This window comes from Salmo trutta, chromosome 26 (genome assembly GCF_901001165.1).
Source record: "Salmo trutta chromosome 26, fSalTru1.1, whole genome shotgun sequence".
Taxonomy (NCBI): domain Eukaryota; kingdom Metazoa; phylum Chordata; class Actinopteri; order Salmoniformes; family Salmonidae; genus Salmo; species Salmo trutta.
The window spans coordinates 9,657,766-9,677,523 of NC_042982.1; the positions used below are offsets into that span (position 1 = coordinate 9,657,766).

Below are 19,758 nucleotides of genomic sequence, written 5' to 3' on the forward strand. Positions count from 1 at the left end.
TAACAAAGCATGTTTCATTGAAAATCTTTGTCATTCATTACTTCGTCCTTTTCTGTTTCACGGGAAGCAAAGTTCGAGCTAGCAAACAGCGCATGCTTCCCCCTGCCTAGCAATCAGCAGGCAGAGATGACTGCTTCCTTCGCTTTGAGAACTAGCACAGACCTCAAACAAAGTTGTTTTTCTCATAATGTAGTTATTAGAAAGATGTCAGTTTGGGCTCAGACAGAAAGCGTTCGGCTTGTCATAAAATTTGCCTAAAATGTACTACCGTTACTGTGTGTGGGGGAAATATGTAATATTCGGTTAAATTGTATGGCACTCCCATGGGCACAAATGCAATAACGGCTGGCTTTGGTCTATTCAAAGGAAATATTCACCCATGTTGAATGTTATATCGTATTTGCACATATCTGAGTGATGTTCTATCAATTCCCGGGGTCATTTCATGTGTCACTGAGCTATTCGCCATTCAAGCAGGCAGAAAAACAGACGGTATGACAAGTTTTGCATCATATGATCAGATCATCATGTGATAATTTTCTGCCTGCTTGAATAGCGAATACCTAAGGTACACATGGAAACATGAAATGACCCCAGGAATCGATAGAACATTGCTTCAACATTCAAAATGGGTGCGTCTTTCCTTTAATAAAGCCCTCTTCCAACACCTCCGCTTGCCCCACAGTAACACAAAGCTACACTAGAGGGCGAACATAGACTGATGTTTTATGAATATCCTGTAGTACTGGTTACATTGCATTGTGATGGGGAATTAACTGTCCATGTAGTGCTGTAGGCGCACATGCAATAAACAGTACAATGCACTTTAACAGTATTTTTTGTGTAATTCATTACAAATGAACCTATGTTGCTCTATGGTCTTTTTAATCTCCAGTTGTTCTGAATTTCCATGTAGACTTCATGCTTCTGTCTAGGCAGAATTAGGGACAAACTGATTTCTTTAGACATCTGAAATAGACTGAAGCTGAATAATGTTGTAATGCATCTTAGGGTTAGGATCTTTTAAAAACTGATGGGTGTTTATTAAAATGGATATAAAGAGCAAACGTGGCAAACTGACCCCATGTAGGATATACAGAGCACCAATCTTAGCCCTAAGATACAGTACAGCTCAGGCAGTCACACACAGAATCCATGTTATATCGAAATATTAGTTGAGGGAATGAGAGCAGGCCTCGTTTAAGCTTCCGTCACGTCTCTCGTGTGTAAGGTGTAGAGAGAACTGTAGAGGGAGCTGCCTCACACCACATAGCAACCACTCTCCATTCCATTAATCGCATCTCTTTTTCTCCATTGATCAGAGGTCCATTACCTCAGTCTCTCATTCTGAGACTTTAGACGATGAGCTGAAATGCACATGTAAAATGATCACACTGGCTCTCAGCCATTTCACTGTGATCTTGATTGATTCTCCATTTTTCTCTGCCCCACAGGACTCTTATTACAAGTCCCAGGTCCTGAGAAGTATTTTTTTTTATTTAACGGCTTCCTCATAGTCATGTTTGGAGCAAGGCCGCAATGGAACAGAATATTGCACCTTGGTGGATCTTGACTGTGAAAGCGGAGAGCAGAGCACTGGCGCACATGGAAGGCGTCGCTTAAGAAAATCTCAGCAGCAGCTTTGGAACACATATGACACAGCTCAAAGAAGGTGAGGCTCCTCGTATGAGCACCGCACGCTAACACAGCACTCAAAGTCCAAGCCAAAGGGTAACACTATACAGAAATGGCCAGTGATAACCTTATTTGTACACAGGAGGAGGAGATGCCAAAGTGCATTCAGTTTCCGACTGCTGCAGATTGAGATCGATAGCATATGCTAGAGAGAGAGAGAGACATGGTGAATAATGTTATAAGGTCTGGCAGTCCTATTAGTAATGGCCAGATTTAGAGTCCAGCGCCTCTGCATGCACCTCTACCCTGTGATAAGAATGAGAATCACATTTCGTTGACTTGCTTTCATGTGCATCAATTTGTGTTTCCCGGTTGCACTTAGTCAAGTTTGATTTCCATTTTGCCTTGGGGAGGAACTTTGGGAAGTCACACAGCGAGCCTCCCGCTGAGGCCTAGGGCAGAAAAACCAAACCAGAGGCAGCTCTGCTATCTCTAGATAGGGTTTTAACAGGCTCTGATTACTCCTGAGTATGTGCATCCACCTAACAGACCTCTCAACAGTGAACAGACAGACAGACAGACAGACAGACAGACAGACAGACAGACAGACAGACAGACAGACAGACAGACAGACAGACAGACAGACAGACAGACAGACAGACAGACAGACAGACAGACAGACAGACAGACAGACAGACAGACAGACAGACAGACAGACAGACAGACAGACAGACAGACAGACAGACAGACAGACAGACAGACAGAGCTCCTGTGCTACTGGATATAATCATGTCTGCTCCACTCTCCTGAACATGATGAACATGTTCACATCAGACATGCTTTTAGATCTTCTACGGAATATATTTTCAGGAGATGCTCATCCAACCAATGGGTAGACTAACATTATTTGTGCCGTCCCTGGATCAAACCCTATGTTATATAAAGCCCTCTCTTTCAAATGCAATGAAATGGATGCATGCCCGAAGAGTAGCTTTTCGGTGCAAAAATAAAAAGGAATAGTATTTTGCTCGGAATATGTCTTCCTTTTGCATTTTGAGGAGTAAAAAATGGAGAGCCCACTGGCACCAAAGAAAGGACATACAGTGGGGGAAAAAAGTATTTGATCCCCTGCTGATTTTGTACGTTTATCCACTTACAAAGAAATTATCAGTCTATAATTTTAATGGTAGGTTTATTTGAACAGTGAGAGACAGAATAACAAAAAAAAAAAGAAAAAACGCATGTCAAAAATGTAATAAAATGATTTGCATTTTAATGAGGGAAATAAGTATTTGACCCCTCTGCAAAACATAGTACTTGGTGGCAAAACCCTTGTTGGCAATCACAGAGGTCAGACGTTTCTTGTAGTTGGCCACTTGGTTTGCACTCATCTCAGGAGGGATTTTGTCCCACTCCTCTTTGCAGATCTTCTCCAAGTCATTAAGGTCTTGAGGCTGACGTTTGGCAACTCGAACCTTCAGCTCCCTCCACAGATTTTCTATGGGATTAAGGTCTGGAGACTGGCTAGGCCACTCCAGGACCTTAATGTGCTTCTTCTTGAGCCACTCCTTTGTTGCCTTGGCCGTATGTTTTGGGTCATTGTCATGCTGGAATACCCATCCACGACCCATTTTCAATGCCCTGGCTGAGGGAAGGATGTTCTCACCCAAGATTTGACGGTACATGGCCCCGTCCATCGTCCCTTTGATGCGGTGAAGTTGTCCTGTCCCCTTAGCAGAAAAACACCCCTAAAGCATAATGTTTCCACCTCCATGTTTGACGGTGGAAATGGTGTTCTTGGGGTCATAGGCAGCATTCCTCCTCCTCCAAACACGGCGAGTTGAGTTGATGCCAAAGAGCTCCATTTTGTTCTCATCTGACCACAACACTTTCACCAGTTGTCCTCTGAATCATTCAGATGTTCATTGGCAAATTTCAGATGGGCATGTATATGTATTCTTGAGCAGGGGGACCTTGCGGGTGCTGCAGGATTTCGGTCCTTCACGGCGTAGTGTGTTATCAGTTGTTTTCTTGGTGAATATGGTCCCAGCTGCCTTGAGATCATTGACAAGATCCTCCCGTGTAGTTCTGGGCTGATTCCTCACCGTTCTCATGATCATTGCAACCCCACGAGGTGAGATCTTGCATGGAGCCCCAGGCCGAAGGATATTGACAGTTCTTTTGTGTTTCTTCCATTTGCGAATAATCGCAACAAATGTTGTCACCTTCTCACCAAGCTGCTTGGCAATGGTCTTGTAGCCCATTCCAGCCTTGTGTAGGTCTACAATCTTGTCCCTGACATCCTTGGAGAGCTCTTTGGTCTTGGCCATGGTGGAGAGTTTGGAATCTGATTGATTGATTGCTTCTGTGGACAGGTGTCTTTTTTACAGGTAACAAGCGGCGGTTAGGAGCACTGCCTGTAAGAGTGTGCTCCTAATCTCAGCTCGTTACCTGTATAAAAGTCACCTGGGAGCCAGAAATCTTTCTGATTGAGAGGGGGTCAAATACTTATTTCCCTCATTAAAATGCAAATCAATTTATAACATTTTTGACATGCGTTTTTCTGCATATTTTTGTTGTTTTTCTGTCTCTCACTGTTCAAATAAACCTACCATTAAAATTATAGACTGATCCTTTCTTTATCAGTGGGCAAACGTACAAAATCAGCAGGGGATCAAATACTTTTTCCCCCACTGTAGCTATTATAAGGGACAGCACATTTGACATAAGCATTGGAAACACGTGATTGACTCCCTGTGCTGAAAAGTCTCCATAGACCTCAAATGCTGCCTTATTGAAATCCAAGGACACATCTGACATTTGACAGGAGTGATGTATGTCTGGCGCTGGCACTGTAACCAAAACCAGTCTGGGAGGAGAAAAGATATCCTGTGCCAAATGACTTGCATATTTGGCTTCTACACCCACTCATGTATATTTCTGAGTAATTTAGCGTTTCGTCTTTGCAAAGTGCTTCCAAGATGTGTAAAACAGGGAAATGAGCTGTCAAGAAGACCGTACAAATCTGCAAAAAGGCAATTGAACTTAATGCAAGATTGACGATAATAGCACAATACCTAAAATATATTAACTTATTTTAAATGTTAACTGACAAGAAAATGTGCAACACAGTACATGGAAATGATTCTAGAAAGCAATAAAACGGCAAACAAATCCAATGCCTGCACAGCTCCTGAGCACATTATTATACATTTATTTTAATTTAACCTTTATTTAACTAGGCAAGTCAGTTAAGAACAAATTCTTATTTACAATTACGGCCTATTACTAATCCTGACAAAAATGTTGTATCTATGCTTTGACCTCTAAAGTTACACAGTTGGGATGGAACTGTAGAAGGTGATGATCAATTGCACATCTCTGCAGGTAGTGTAAGGGAAATTGCCCCATGGGAGCTGGGGCTCTTGCTTTTCATGGGATTTTGGGTCCTATCCAGAGCGCAAAGCACCTCCCTGAACACTGCAGCTGCAGTGTCTCTTTCTCTACCACTAGAATGTACTGCTGATTAGTACTTCCCCTGTATTGTAATACAATTCTCTTGTGGGCCTGCTGTATGCACATTTCAGACTGAAATAACGCCTGCCTGAGGTTTCTGTGCTTGACGGAATGAGACTGCATTGCAGGCTCAGTGCTGCTAAAGTAATTCAGGTGAACTAAAAGGGTCCTGTGACACAGGCACGCATGTCTTGACCAACTGGCTGCTGTGTAAACCTTGCATGCCTTCCGCCGTGTCCAGAATAATTTATGAGCATGACATCATAATCACCTTTAACACACTCCACATTTCTCACACGACTGCCAAGATTCTACCTCCTGAAGGAGTCTGTGCTTGCACCACTGTGAGTGAGGATAACAAGTCTATTCAGTGGTTCCGTTAAGAGGGTGGTTTGTGTATGGAAGATGAGTGATGCTCTGACTGTGCTGGCTGGCTGCCTGCCTGGTTGCAGCTGTGTACTGAGCTGTGGGCCTGTGTTTGTATATCTCCCTCTCTTCAGACTTTTATTGGCAATGCACATGCTCTAATTATCCCTCTGCTGGCCGTTTGCGGTTATTTATTGTGTGTACCCAAAAGCCACAGAATCTACACCACTTTGACTGCTTAACGGAAAGCTTCCCATGACAGGATACTTGATTTATTTGTGTTGGGAGTGGAGCAGATTCAGTGAAGGAACCAATTCCACTTCCCACTTCCTTGGTTAGGTTAACATACATTTATTGGACTGTGGTCTCTGATGTGTTGTTGTGATTATTTCTGTGCCCTACCTTTGGCTGAACCCCATTTACAAGTTTAGTATAGGGTGTCAGTATGTTCACTATATAACTGTAGCAATGTTTTTTTTTCCTTTCAGGATGCTCTTGGACTGGCTGGATCAGCAGTAGGGGACACAGAGACCACAGGAAGTAGAGGTGGAGCCCGAAACCACAGACTTTATTTAATATTTCTTTATCCAATAAAACAAACTCCCCCATCTATTCCATGCCTCCCCTTGTACTGCAACAACAATCAAATCAGTTAAGTAAACCGGTTGCATTTTTATCATATCTCTCATTTTGAGTTAAACTTAGACTGTTATTGATGCTAATCATTTCAATCTGTTCAAAATTAAGAGGTTTATTTAAAAAGTGTTTTTAGGTGTCAATGTGCCAAAATGCAATTGGAGAAATATTACAAAATTAGTACTGGAGTGATGCTTTTGAATGATGGAATGAGGCCCAATATCAGACAAGAGAGGAACTACTCACTCTGTGAGCTCAAATACTGTATATTGTACTGTATCTTGAAGGATAGGACAATATCCTGTGGCTTTAGAGGGCTATAGATTTTTAATTGTAGAAATATCTTCACAGGGGAACATCAATGTTCTGGCTTAATAACTGATTTTGGCGTGGATGATGATATTTATTTTTCATCCAGGTCACTGTCTTTCATAACAAATGACAAGTGAACACAAATGTTTTTGTTGGTTTGTTTTTTGGTGCCTTTTCTTCGTGCTGCCAAGACAACCCAGACAAAGCCATTGGTCCAATCACTTTGTGAAGCACCGATTGTGCTCAATGATCCTTGCAACCAGTCTCTTGGTTGATGAGAGGACTGGACTAGATTAATAGACTGTCCATTTCAGGGGAAACCTATCCATCCCTATCAGCATTTAGAACAATTAGTGAAAACAAAGCTGAAGCTCTTTCCTCAGATATCGGGTCAATGCCTTTCGTTATGCAAGTGTACACTTACCCTAGCCCGATGTAACACACTGAGTGTACAAAACATTAGGAACACCTTCATAATATTGAGTTGCACCCCCTTTGCCCTCAGAACAGCCTCAATTCATTGGGGCATGGACTCTCCAAGGTGTCGAAAGCATTCCACAGGGATGCTGGCCCATGTTGACTCCAATGCTTCCCGCAGTTGTGTCAAGTTGGCTGGATATCCTTTGCGTGGTGGGCTATTCTTGATACACACGGGAAACTGTTTAGCGTGAAAACCCCACTATCATTGCAATTCTTGACACACTAAAACTGGTGCGCCTGGCATCTGCTACCATACCCCGTTCAAAGGCACTAAAATCTTGTCCATTCACCCTCTGAATGGCACACAAACAATCCATGTCTCAATTGTCTCAAGGCTTAAAGATCATCCTTTAACCTGTCTCCTTCCCTTCATCTACACTGATTGAAGTGGATTTAGTCACCAAAAACTGACATCAGTAAGGGATCATAGCTTTCACCTGGATTTACCTCGTCAGTCTATGTCATGAAAAGAGCAGTTGTTCCTAATGCTTTGTACACTCAGTGCACAAGTTACAGTATGCTCCTGTGTTTTGACTGCAGCTGTACAGAAGACCCCCAACCTTACTAACAACAATATGCCCCGATGCAAACACTCGATTGATGCAAGCCCACTGCCTTGGGTGTGAGAAAAGTGCTTTACAAATTCAATGAATTATTATTACTCATTTCTCTTTCCCTTCTCATGCTCTTTCACCACATGGCCATGCCACACTTCTCAGGCGGCTGGTCAAAGAGAGACTACACTTGCCATTGACAGAGAGGGGACAAAGGGACCCCTGGAGGATACCCAACCACAGGAAATTTTCTCTAATAAGGCAAAAACAAAATCTCAGCCTCATGGCAAAATGTGTAACAACAAATGTTCTCTGTCTCATGGCAGGGTGTGTAGAATAGCATGAGATTAGCAATAAAGCTGCACTTTTTTTCTTTGGCCCATGGCAAATTTCAAGGAATTTAGCTGTTTTATTTTTGGGCTGGACTCGAAAATCTGAGCGGTAGATCTCAGTTTGCATTTTGAATCAGAAAGTGATCTTGTTGGTGACCACTGCTCTAGTGTTTGAAAGGACCCGAGGCATAACATTAATCCAGTGAAGAAGAATCAATGGGAAGAAGATTGTAAAGTCAATCGAAGAGACCAGCTCCATCCAAAGTGTTTACATGCTAGCTGTGTTCCAGCACTACTGGGCCACCACTGTGGCTCTTTGCATTTGACATGGATGCCCCACTGTGCTGCCCCCAGAACCCTGAACTGTCTGGCTTTAACATCCAGGAGCTTAACAGGGGGGCCAACATGCCTCCGAACACCATGCTCAACTCCACTCCAGTGCACTAACACTAGCCTGGTCTCATAGGCTAGATGTAACATAGTAAATTTAAATCCGGCACACTCAAATTAGTATGGTATGGTTACATGAGACAGGCGAAAACAAAAGTTGGATGGTTTGGTGGCGTATAACACAAATGTCTAGCAACCCAAATATTGCGTGATCGAATCTCATCACAGACAACTTTTGCATTTTAGCTAATTATAAACTACTTACTACTTTTTAGCTACTTTGCAACTAAACTCAGCAAAAAAAGAAACGTCCCTTTTTCAGGACCCTGTCTTTCAAAGATAATTTTTAAAAATCCAAATAACTTCATAGATCTTCATTGTAAAGGGTTTAAACACTGTTTCCCATGCTTGTTCAATGAACCATAAACAATTATTGAGCATGCACCTGTGGAATGGTCGTTAATACACTAACAGCTTACAGACGATATGAAATTAAGGTCACAGTTATGAAAACTTAGGACACTAAAGAGGCCTTTCTACTGACTCTGAAAAACACCAAAAGAAATATGCCCAGGGTCCCTGCTCATCTGCGTGAACGTGTCATGCTGCAAGGAGGCATGAGGACTGCAGATGTGGCCAGGGCAATAAATTGCAATGTCCGTACTGTGAGACGCCCAAGACAGTGCTACAAGGAGACAGGACGGACAGCTGATCGTCCTTGCAGTGGCAGACCACGTGTAACAACACCTGCACAGGATCGGTACATCCGAACATCGCACCTGCGGGACAGGTACACGATGGCAACAACAACTACCCGAGTTACACCAGGAACGCACAATCCCTCCATCAGTGTTCAGACTGTCCGCAATAGGCTGAGAGAGGCTGGACTGAGGGCTTGTAGGCCTGTCGTAAGGCAGGTCCTCACCAGACATCACAGGCAACAATGTCGCCTATGGGCACAAACCCACCGTCGCTGGACCAGACAGGACTGGCAAAAATTGCTCTTCACTGATGAGTCGTGGTTTTGTCTCACCAGAGGGGATGGTCGGATTCACATTTATCGTCGAAGGAATGAGCGTTACACCGAGGCCTTTACTCTGGAGCGGGATCGATTTGGAGGTGGAGGGTCCATCATGGTCTGGGGCAGTGTGTCACAGCATCATCGGACTGAGCTTGTTGTCATTGCAGGCAATTTCAACTCTGTGCATTACAGGGAAGACATCCTCCTCCCTCATGTGGTACCCTTCCTGCAGGCTCATCCTGACATGACCCTCCAGCATGACAATGCCACAGAACTGCTTGTTCTGTGCGTGATTTCCTGCAAGACAGGAATGTCAGTGTTCTGCTATGGCCAGCGAGGAGCCCGGATCTCAATCCCATTGAGCACGTCTGGGACCTGTTGGATCGGAGGTTAAAGGCTAAGGTCATTACCCCCAGAAATGTCCGGGAACTTGCAGGTGCCTTGGTGGAAGAGTGGGGTAACATCTCACAGCAAGAACTGGCAAATCTGGTGCAGTCCATGAGGAGGAGATGCACTGCAGTACTTAATGCAGCTGGTGGCCACACCAGATACTGACTGGTACTTTAGATTTTTACCCCCCTTTTGTTCAGGGACACATTATTCCATTTCTGTTCATCACGTCAGTTTATGTCTCAGTTGTTGAATCTTGTTATGTTCATACAAATATTTACACATGTTAAGTTTGCTGAAAATAAACGTGGTTGATAGTGAGAGGACATTTCTTTGTTTGCTGAGTTTACTTAGCATGTTAGCTAACCCTTCCCCTAACCTTAACCCTTTAACCTAACTTCTAACCTTAACCTTTACCCTAACCTTAAGTCCTATCCCCTAGCCTAGCTAACATTAGGCAATAACAAGCAAAGCAAATGACACTGAGATACGAATAATGTTACTACCCAGATCATACACATAACGTTAGCTAGCGAGCCAGCCAGCTAATGTTAGCTTGTTAGCTAACAGTACACTTTAACTTAAAATGAAAACTGCTTTCTGCCAAAATGAGAAATGTGTAATATATGAAAATGTAGCTAGCTAGACTATCTTACCCGTATCCATGGACGGACGCTTCTCACTCTCTGTCACCGATGCCATGGTTGACCTTAGTTTGAAGATATAATCTGGAGACAGGTGTTTTCTCCATCTCCTTAGCTATCATACTCTAATTCCACTGATTTCAAAACTCGGTCCTCCAGAAAGTGGAGAGCAAAACTTTTGATGCAGTTCTACTACGCAATATATATATATATATTAAACGTGTTAGACAGGATTACCTACACATACTGACCAGCTCAAATAGACAGAAGCGTGCTACATGGCAAACCAATCCGAACTCATCTCTCGGCATGTCCAGCCCACTCATCATCTCAGCCAATCATGGCTAGCAGGAAGGTTGCTGACTTTTTCTGTGGCTTAACCAACTAGGCTCGTAATTTAACAATTGTATTCGTATTTACAGATGGCATACAATTTTGTTATTAAGGCACATGTAAGTTCACATGTTCCAGGAAGCTTTTCTGCCCCCCTAAAAAACGCATTTTGATAAAAAAAAATAAGTTTATGTTCAAATGGTTCTCCTGTGAAGTAGTGAACCGCTGAAACGAGTCACATTTACTATGTTAGTCTACCCGAGTCCAGGTTGCTAACCCAAACAAACATAAACTTGTCTTCATGCATTCTGCGCTGTAAAATGTGTTTTTCTGAAAACCATTCATCGTGGCTGATTATTATAGAGTGGAGTTGTATGTATGGATGAGAGGGGCTACCAGGCATGAAGGGAGATCAGATTCTAGAGCCGTCACGCTCTCAGCAGGAGACTGGTCTGAAGCAGACAATACTGGCTTTAGGAATGCGCGTCTCTTATTATCTCCCCCCCCTCTGTCTGTTCATTGCTCTTTGATGGGGTGGGAGATAGGTCAAATCAAATCAAATGTTATTGGTTACATACACATGGTGAGCAGATGTTAATGCGAGTGTAGCGAAACGCTTGTGCTTCTAGTTCCGACAGTGCAGTAATATCTAACAAGTAATCTAACAATTTCACAACAACTACCTTATACACACAAGTGTAAAGGGATGAATAAGAATATGTACATATAAATATATGGATAAGTGATGGCCGTGCGGCATAGGCAAGATGCAGTAGATGGTATAGAGTACAATATATACATATGAGATGAGTAATGTAGGGTATGTAATCATTATATAAAGTGGCATTATTTAAAGTGACTAGTGATACATTTATTACATCCAATTATTCATTATTAAAGTGGCTAGAGATTTGAGTCAGTATGTTGGCAGCAGCCACTCAATGTTAGTGACGGCTGTTTAACAATCTGATGGGCTGTTTTTCAGTCTCTCGGTCCCAGCTTTGATGCACCTGTTCTGACCTCGCCTTCTGGATGATAGCGGGGTGAACAGGCAGTGGCTCGGGTGGTTGTTGTCCTTGATGATCTTTTTGGCTTCCTGTGACATCGGGTGATGTAGCAGTCCTGGAGGGAAGGTAGTTTGCCCCCTATTGATGCGTTGTGCAGAACGCACTACCCTCTGGAGAGCCTTACGGTTGTGGGCGGAGCAGTTGCCGTACCAGGCGGTGATACAGCCCGACAGGATGCTCTCGATTGTGCATCTGTAAAAGTTTGTGAGTATTTTCGGTGACAAGACAAATTTCTTCAGCCTCTGGAGGTTGAAGAGGCGCTGTTGCGCCTTCTTCACCACGCTGTCTGTGTAGGTGGACCATTTCAGTTTGTCCGTGATGTGTCCGCCGAGGAACATAAAACTTTCCACCTTCTCCACTACTGTCTCGTCGATGTGGATAGGGGGGTGCTCCCGTTGAGTGTGAGGTTATTTTCCTGACACCACACTCCGAGGGCCCTCACCTCCTCCCTGTAGGCCGTCTCGTCATTGTTGGTAATCAAGCCTACCACTGTAGTGTCGTCTGCAATCTTTATGAGTGTCGTCTGCAAACTTGATGATTGAGTACAGGAGAGGGCTGAGAACGTACCCTTGTGGGGCCCCAGTGTTGAGGATCAGTGGGGTGGAGATGTTATTTCCTACCCTCACCACCTGGGGGCGGCCCATCAGAAAGTCCAGGACCCAGTTGCACAGGGCGGGGTCGAGACCCAGGGTCTCGAACTTAATGACAAGTTTGGAGGTTACTACGGTGTTAAATGCTGAGGTGTAGTCAATGAACAGCATTCTTACATAGGTATTCCGCTTGTCCAGATGGGTTAGGGCAGTGTGCAGTGTGATTGCGATTGTGTCGTCTGTGGACCTATTGGGGAGGTAGGCAAATTGGAGTGGGTCTAGGGGATCAGGTAGGGTGGAGGTGATATGATCCTTGAGTAGTCTCTCAAAGCACTGCATGATGACAGCAGTGAGTGCTAAGGGGCGATAGTCATTTAGCTCAGTTACCTTAGCTTTCTTGGGGACAGGAACAATGGTGGCCCTCTTGAAGCATGTGGGCACAGCAGACTGGGATAGGGATTGATTGAATATGTCCGTAAACACACCAGCCAGCTGGTCTGCGCATGCTCTGAGGACGCGGCTAGGGATGCCATCTGGGCCAGCAGCCTTGCGAGGGTTAACATGTTTAAATGTTTTACTCACATTGGCCACGGTGAAGGAGAGCCCACAGGTTTTGGTAACGGGCCATGTCAGTGGCACTGTATTGTCCTCAAAGCGAGCAAAGAAGTTGTTTAATTTGTCTGGGAGCAAGATGTCGGTGTCCGCGACGGGGCTGGTTTTCTTTTTCTAATCCATGATTGACTGTAGACCCTGCCACATAGGTCTCGTGTTTGAGCCGTTGAATTACAGTAGCAGGGTGTGATAACCCATAATGGACCTCCACCACTTGACCTGCATTAATACTGATGAAGACGCAAGCAGTGTCTTCATCAGAGAACACTGGCCAGAACACTGGCAAGGAGCTAGCCTTCCTTTAGTTCGGTCAGTGCATCACAAAATAAAATTAGTCTGCCTCAGAAAACATGCTGGGGTTTTTAAAGGGACCGGCCGTGGAAGTGTGTCAAAGATGGGTGTAGCTGGTGCATGGAAGTCAGGCGCAGGAGAGCAGAGATGAGATGACAAAGCACTTTACTGAGGCAATATTTGAACAGAACGCAACTGCGTCAAATGCCCAAAGAGCAAGTGAGGGAACACAAAGTACAATAACCAAGTACAAAGTACTGGCTGCCACAAAACGCGGGTGAAAAACAAAACCAGGCGCAAACCAGTCGGAAGCATGCCAACCTGACAATAAACAATACCCCACACAGACATTGAGGGAACAGAGGGCTAAATACACATAGTAATTATGAGGAGATGTAAACCAGGTGTGCAGGAAAACAAGACAAAACAAATGGAAAATGGAAGGTGGAGCGGCGATGGCTAGAAGACCTGTGACGTCGACCGCCGAATGCCGCCCGAACAAGGAGAGGGACCAACTTCGGCGGAAGTCGTGACAAAGTGATGACGTGAAATTACGATCACTGTCCAATTGTGTACCTGAGCGCTGAAAGTGTGCTACAGTCTACTAAGAAAAAAGACTTGGAGACTTGTAAATACACTATACTCTTTAACTTTTACCTCTAACACAATACCTGTGTATACGCTCAGGGCAAATTGAAATTAACCACATTTTGGCACACGGATGGTTATTTCAACAATTAATATTTATGACTTTGACAAAGATCGGAGAATTCTGCTGCTCACTGACCACAGACACCAAATCCAGTCAATGAAAAATTAAGGATTCCTTTTAATTGAAGCAAAATTGAAACACTCAAAGCTGTTCCATGATAGACCCATACTAAGTTCATTAAGAGCCAGGTCTCTTTTGGATGGACGTGTTAGTTGGATGCTATGCTGTGTGAACACTGATCAGAGCGAGGTTAAATCAATCTGGGGCAGCCCCGGATGATTAGCGAATAGCTACTGAGGGTTTCATTCTAATGTGAGCTGAGGAACAGGTGATGTTGTATAACGAGTGTAAATCATTTTTAATCCTGTTTTTCTTGTGTGCAAGTGAAGAATTTATTATAAATCAAAAATAATTTTTCACTCTAAAGAATGCTTGACAAGTATGCATGATTGTTTTTCGTAATCCGTAGTATCAAATTTAGGCGTAGGCCTACCGTGTAGGCTGACTTTCAAAAGGTCTTAAGTCTTTAGTGATACTTTCTGATCTTACTGTAATCCCAACATGAGAGGGATCACATACAACTCTGCTTTCTGTACTACTCATGTTTGGCCAGACCTCAGTGCAGGTTACTTTTGATCGTGTTATGTCAGCCTCGAGCAGCTATAGACGAAATCAGGTCACATCAGGAGAATGGATGATGTGTGTCAGTTCAGTTTATTCATGGGAGAATGCACATAAACATAGGCTGCTGTTTGTTCATGTGTCCTTCGTTTCCCTCTTAATTCATTTTATACTGTACTAAACAGTGTAGCTATAGAGCGCAATAGTAATGGTATCTTTTTGTAGGCACTAACTCTGCCATGGTTCGTTGGACAAAGCCTTTGGGGAAATTAACGGGTTTTTGTAGGGGTTGTGGATAAACGCCAAAAACAAGGTATGTGGTATTTTTTTATTTAACCTTTATTTAACTAGGCAAGTCAGTTAAGAACAAACTCTTATTTACAATAACAGCCTACCGGGGAACAGTGAGTTAACTGCCTTGTTCAGGAGCAGAACAACAGATTTTTACCTTGTCAGCTCGGGGATTCGATCCAGCAACCTTTTGGTTACTGGCCCAATGCTCTAACCACTAGGGTACCTGCCGCCGTATGTGGAAATTCCAGGGGAGGGTAAAAATATGATTTGTCCCCCCCAATATATCACTGTAAACATAGCTATGTCATTTCAATAATATGCAATGAAAGCACTTGTGATGATTATAAGTTTCAAAAGATTGTGACACCCACCCTTTGCCTCACAATGGTTTGATCCTGACCTCCAGTAAGTAGTTCAAAGTAGTTTAAACAAAGGATATGTTAGACATTTCTTTACTTCCACCACTCAATACAATAAAACATATGCCTCTTCACTGTTGACGTTGAGACTGGTGTTTTGCGGATACTATTTAATGAAGCTGCCAGTTGAGGACTTGTGAGGCGTCTGTTTCTCAAACCGGGGCCTCCCACTCCTCTTTCTATTCTGGTTAGAGCCAGTTTGCGCTGTACTGTGAAGGGAGTAGTACACAGCGCTGTACGAGATCTTCAGTTTCTAGGCAATTTCTCACATGGAATAGCCTAAATTTCTCAGAACAAGAACAGACTGACGAGTTTCAGAAGAAAGATCTTTGTTTCTAGACATTTTGAGCCTGTAATCGAACCCACAAATGCTGATGCTCCAGATACTCAACTAATCTAAAGAAGGCCAGTTTTATTGCTTCTTTCATCAAAACAACAGTTTTCAGCTGTGCTAACATAAGTACAAAAGGGTTTTCTAATGATCAATTAGCCTTTTAAAATTATAAACTTGGGTTAGCTAACACAACGTGCCATTGGAACACAGGAGTGATTGTTGCTGATAATGGGCTTCTGTACGCCTGTGCAGATATTCCATTAAAAATCAGCCGTTTCCAGCTACAATGGTCATTTACAACATTAAAAATGTCTACTCTGTATTTCTGATCAATTGGATGTTATTTTAATAGACAAAAAATGTGTTTTTCTTTCAAAAACAAGGACATTTCTAAGTGACCCCAAACTTTTGAACGGTAGTGTACGTGTCCATAGCTGTTGTTTGAAGAGTTGAGACACTGATAGAACAATAAATAAGTATTTTTGAAGGATATTTTGGTTGATTTATTTGTGTTATTCATTTAAGTAGTTCTTTCGCTTTTAGAATTGTACTTATTTGGAGCTTTTTGTTGTTGTAAATCTATTGTAGTAGACTCAGGCCAGTGGCACATATTTAATGACCATGTAAATGTATCAGAAAAAGTCAAATATAAAGGTCAATTCAATACTGAGACAAGCGTTGGTTCTCAATGGAGATTATTTTAGACGAGATCACATCATGCTCATTGTATTTATGAAAACTGCACCCATACACAGTGTACAGTACCATTGCTATCTACTGGCTTTTCTTGGTATTGCTGGTTGTAAATACAAATGCCTGCATATATACTGGACTGATAAGGAACACTGCTATAACTATAATTTGTAGTAGTATTATAATGATTTAAACATTTGAACAAGTTGGGACAACCCTTCAGTTAACTATCAATTATCCAGTAGTAGTTATTATTGTTCATCAATATACATTTAACATATTATAATGTAGGCTATGTGTTACAGCACTACTTTTGGTGTCCCCCTCAGGAATTGCTCTTGAGAAAATTTCATGTAATTGTCCCCTCCAAAGTTGATATCAGATTTTCGCCCCTGCCTGCCGCCCCAAACACAGGCTTAGGAAATCTTATTTGTTTTATTCTATGGCATAATCTTCATCAGCTAACGTCCTTTTTTGTGAATTGTGATGCATTTACAGTATGTAATCAAAACAAGCACATAAAGCACTTAAAGGCTTCATAATTCATAAAGGTCATGTTAACTGACTGGTATTATCTGGTGAGCATTTGACAGCTAGACTGTACAGTAGCTGTCAGATGCTATGTGGTCCTATGGCTACTCACCAGTGTCAGTCAGTGCCGTTTAAGATGAGGGAGGATGTTTATTTTTTTCATGAGCATGGCCTTATTTCGATTACAGCGTATTGGATGACTGTCATTAATATTCCATTCACCCAGTTGAATGTAACAGCGATAGGTTTAGGCTACTAAATACATGATACTCGAATTTTGCCTATACTCATCATGAGCTTGCTACAACCTAGCCTATGAATGAAAGTTTACAACTTAGGTGCACACAGGTTGAGAGAAAATGTTGGGGTGACAGACAGTGACACATGGCCAGACAGTGACAGATGATGTAATCATTAGTCCAAACGAGAGTTTTTATTCAACAAATTCAGGTATGTTTATCCCCATTTCGTTCAGGTTACTTCCATTGAATAATTTTTTTTCAACAGATTCGGCGGAATGAATACAGCCCTGATCACTCCTAAACAATGTTCACTATGAAGTAGCCACGTTGTATTCCTTCTCACATGTATGCGCTCTTCTCCTCGTACCTTTTCCCTTCGCTTGTGGACTTCTATGCACAACATATCAGCTGTATGTGACCTGACGAAAAAAACTTTCCAAGCCAAACCATATCATAACCGCTACATACAGCCTACATCGTTGTCACTATATTAGCTAAAGTAACATCATAGTCAATATAACTTATAGAACTAACAAGTTAGTAAACCCGCCACAATCTTGCAGTAATGTTACAGTGTACAGTCAGTAAGCAGTTTAGCAATTACACCGGCGGGCCCCAGGGGCAATAAATGTAATAAAACCAAAAAACTTACCTTGACTTGGAAGAGTGTTGTGCTGGATAGCCATAGCCAGCAAGCTAACATAGCATCCCTCTGTTTGAGCAGGGTGTTTGAGTAGGCTAAACTAGCTAGCTGCATTTGCTAGCTAAGTAAGTGAAACTGAAAATAAATGACAATCTCTCTCTCCATCGCTCTCTTGCTTCTCATTCATTTTGGAAGAAATTAATTTGTTCCAAACTGTACAACCACTGTCTTTCTCTCTCTTTGAGTCAACTACTCACCACATTTTATTCACTGCAGTGCTAGCTAGCTGTAGCTTATGCTTTCAGTACTAGATTCACTGATCCTTTTTTATTTGCGGGACAACATATGAGTTCATGCTGCAAGAGCTCTGATAGGTTGGAGGACAATCTTCAGAAGTTGTCATAATTACTGTGTAAGTCTATGGAAGGGGGTGAGAACCATGAACCTCCTTGGTATTTGTTGAAGTCAATGTACCCAGAGGAGGACGGAAGCAAGCTGTCCTCCGGCTACACCATAGTGCTACCCTACAGAGTGCTGTTAAGGCTACTGTAGACCTTCATTGTAAAACAGTGTGTTTTAATCAATTATTTGGTGACGTGAATATATTTAGTGTAGTTTAATGTAAAAAGGATAACATTTTAAATGTTTTACAATTTTTATTTTTATGAAATTCACTGAGGATGATCCTCCCCTTCCTCCTCTGAGGAGCCTCCACAGCTACTCACATGCATAGATGTCATGACTTACTTAACTTTTACTTTAATGAACTCCTAGTGGATCAAAGGGCCTCTGCATAGATGTAAACAACAACATACAAGTGATACCATTCACCAGACCTTTTGAAGTGTTAAACAGTCACATTGAGGACAACTAAGGTCCAATTTCACTGTGACCGCTTATGCAGTTTGGCTGTTTGTTCTTGATTCTATATAAACATAAATCATACGGGATGATTCAATTTAATTAAGATAATTTAATGGCAAGTATAAACCAGTCAGTTATGCGGGCAACAATGGCTGGGAAGTGAGTAAGGACAGCACATATAAAACAAGATTTAATGACTGCCAGTATGGTAGGCCCTAACTCATATCTGTTGAGTCACTGCCAGAGGCTCCATCTCATAACACTGTAGCTTCGTGGCTTTGGGGTGTCAATGCTACAATGTCAATGAAACACTAACTCACATCTTAAACAGTATCAGGATTAGCTAATATTAACATCACCAGAAAGACAAAAGCTTTTCAGAGGGATTTTCCATATGTCTGAAGCCTGTTGATGATCATTTAATATAGGTATTTTGGTCTGTTCCACATTGCATAATGTACTGTAGATTATGGTACGAGATGAGGGCTTTCCCATACATAGCCAAATGACTGCTACTGTACCTTTCTCAATCATCACAGTGGGAGTCCAGTAAGCTTGTGGCTTTTGTTTTATTTAACATGTTTGCACAAAGAGAGCTGCCACCAGGCTTGTCAACGAGTGGTCAAGTTGGTCTCACACTCTCACTACAGCCGAGAGGCAGCAGCTGAGACGTGCTTGCCTGAACACCAAATTCATCCTGCATGTTGTGAATCGTTCTGAATTGACTAATTGACTGTTGAAATATCTATAGCTTCTAGTCAGGCGAAGGGGAAACCGTCTATCAGTAGGCTACATACAGTTTTTTCAAATGGTTGCATTTCACGTGAACAACCTGCCATTCTCTAGAGTGCTTTTACAGTCCTTTGCTGTTAGTTCGTTTCAGCCTGCACTGTAGTTGTGTTTGCTTCTGTGGAGCCGCATACAGTACAAATAGAATTTAGAGTACGCTGCTAAGAGGGTGCCTTGTAGTAGATGTTGATGGATGCCTTGTAGTAGATGTTGATGGATGCCTTGTAGTAGATGTTGATGGATGCCTTGTAGTAGATGTTGATGGATGCCTTGTAGTCAATGTTTACATGACTGACTTGCTTGCTTTTGGCTCAATACATCTGTGTGTGGCATTAAGAGTTAGCAGTTTTTGGTTGGACAGCACCTCCCCAAACAGATAATGGGCGACTGACCTTGGAGTATTTTTTAAATTGAATTTTTTTATTGAACTAGGCAAGTCAGTTAAGA

At 42.5% G+C, this 19,758-nt stretch overlaps 1 long non-coding RNA gene across 1 annotated transcript; it reads left to right on the forward strand.

Annotated features, from left to right (window-relative positions):
* The first annotated feature begins 1,366 nt into the window (after nt 1-1,366).
* On the forward strand, nt 1,367-6,127 carry LOC115163958 (uncharacterized). The gene is made up of 2 exons (XR_003869844.1): nt 1,367-1,672; nt 6,006-6,127. It is a non-coding gene; the product is annotated as an uncharacterized LOC115163958 (long non-coding RNA).
* Nucleotides 6,128-19,758: the final 13,631 nt, after the last annotated feature.